This window comes from Cicer arietinum, unplaced genomic scaffold, assembly GCF_000331145.2.
Source record: "Cicer arietinum cultivar CDC Frontier isolate Library 1 unplaced genomic scaffold, Cicar.CDCFrontier_v2.0 Ca_scaffold_5581_v2.0, whole genome shotgun sequence".
NCBI classification, from domain to species: domain Eukaryota; kingdom Viridiplantae; phylum Streptophyta; class Magnoliopsida; order Fabales; family Fabaceae; genus Cicer; species Cicer arietinum.
This window is the reverse complement of record NW_027339228.1, coordinates 678-2,831: the sequence shown is the minus strand read 5'-3', so window position 1 is coordinate 2,831 and position 2,154 is coordinate 678. Positions and strand designations below refer to the sequence as shown.

The window sequence follows — 2,154 nt, the reverse complement described above, 5'->3', positions numbered from 1 at the left end:
CTTATTAAATTAGATACTACTTGATAGTTGAGAGAGCCATCAATATGGGCCAAGCCTACTCCAGTGGATCCTAGCTGACATGGATCAGGGCTATAGTACGCTTGAAGCAGTAGGGGGCTACTTTCGATGGTTGCTCATCAGCCTCGTGTTTGCCCACCTGCCCCCCCAATACAATACCGGAAGTTAGAATCTGGTAGTTTATTTTACACTACCGAAAGCTAGGATCCGGTAAAAAGGCAAAAAAATGAGCAAACATTTGGGGATGGATGAGCAATCACGCTACTTTCACAGTTTCACACCCAAATTGTTAAAAACCCACACATATTTCTGGAAGTGTACTTTCGGACAGCTTAATTTGTCTGGAAGTGTACTTTCAGACGACACAACGAGTTTTTTTCTGAAAGTTTACATTTGAAGTCCTGTTGGGATGGAGAAAGTTTCTCCCCGGCCTTTCCTCTAATGAGAATCTATTATCTAACCCACATGACTTTATTTGCTTTTCATCTGGACCAATGTAGCCTTCAAACCCACTAAGCATACCCATGGTTATGGTTCGTTCTACTGCTAGAAATATCAAGGAAAATGTCGGTAATGTTTGAGAAAATTTTGGAACTGACCCATAATTGATCTTTCCCTGAAGATATTTGAGAAAAACTTTAATCTATTCCTGTCCAAATAATAATAATTTTACAGAGTTTTGATAACTTTCCATTGTCTCAATGCAGGTTTGTGAAGGGATTCGAGAATTACTTGAATTTCCAGCTGAAAAACCCGCACCAGAACGGATATTTTGATATTTACAGAGTACACATCTAATTGCTTATGTTAGTATTTTTCACCACAATTGCGAAGAAGAAATGTAGTTATGTCTTAAAAAACTGGGATGGATATTTATCCATTATGAATGAAATTTTGCATCTCTTATTTTGCGTACTAATTAATATTTGTGCAGGATTGTTTAGTAGTTCATGTATCTTGTAACGAATATGCAAATACACTAACAGAAACATTAACAAAAACCCAAGTCTTTACTTCTATGATTATCTATAGTTGAAATTTGAATTGAAATTTCTGCTAATTTGTTTATTTATAAAACAAAGATGCCGATGATATTTTGCCTTGCCCCTAATAATTATTATACTAAAATTAAAATATATGAATAAATATATTTTTGTTAAATAAAAATCAATGAATGATTTTCGTTTAGTGGGATGTAGACTTAGACTTTATTTTTGAATATTGGTCAAAGCACGGTGTCTTGAATAGAATTATTTCTGGGGAAGGAAATATGTGAAAATAAAAGTGTACTATTTATTAACAGTATTATGTTATAAGAGCTTCTTCAATGCAAGAAAATTAAGAACACAAAATAGGCGGATCATACCTTACCATATATGGATAAGCACACTTCACTCAAATAAAACGAAGATGAAAAGTAACGTTTCCAACAAAAAAGTGATAATTGCATGAGATAAACACAATAACGTTAAGAATACTGCAAGATCATGTTCTATTGTAATTAGTTCTTTCAAGTGGTACATACTTTAACATAAAAACTCATTATATTTAAGATTCATATCATCCTATATGCATTGAAAATGCTCTAAAATCAACCATATAATACTTCCTCTGGTTCATATATAAACAAAAAAAAAGTTATTTCAACTTTTTTTATAAAGAAAAGTAGTTAATATCGTTCAAATTTCTCAATATTAAAAAAGTAATTGCATTATCTAAATTTTCCGTGTAATGAGAACTTGTTTCATGGAAATAAAATACAAATTATCAAAGGATATTTTAAAATAATTAAAATGTGATTTTAGTATTTACAATTATAATATTTTTATTTAGTTCTTGTAAGTTTTTTTCGGATTTAGTTCTTACAAATTAAAAAACCATTGTTTTAATCAAGTAATTGGATTAAAGTAGTTAATGAACTTCAGTTAATGGTGAATTATTCAGGAGAACTCGAGTTCGAATTCTGACTAAAACAATTCTTGATCATATTTTATTTACCTTTGAATCCAACTCTTAATTATTAGAGTCTCATTCTATTGAGTATGAGACGGTTAAAATAAAAATGAAATTGTTGCTTTTAGCCACTAGTATCATATGCGGCTCAATAAAATTATGTCACATGACCTAATAAACTGA

General features: G+C 31.0%; 1 long non-coding RNA gene across 1 annotated transcript; it reads left to right on the top strand.

The window, feature by feature from the left end:
- Positions 1-9: 9 nt before the first annotated feature.
- Positions 10-1,037, top strand: LOC140919157 (uncharacterized). The gene is made up of 2 exons (XR_012161747.1): positions 10-588; positions 726-1,037. It is a non-coding gene; the product is annotated as an uncharacterized lncRNA (long non-coding RNA).
- Positions 1,038-2,154: the final 1,117 nt, after the last annotated feature.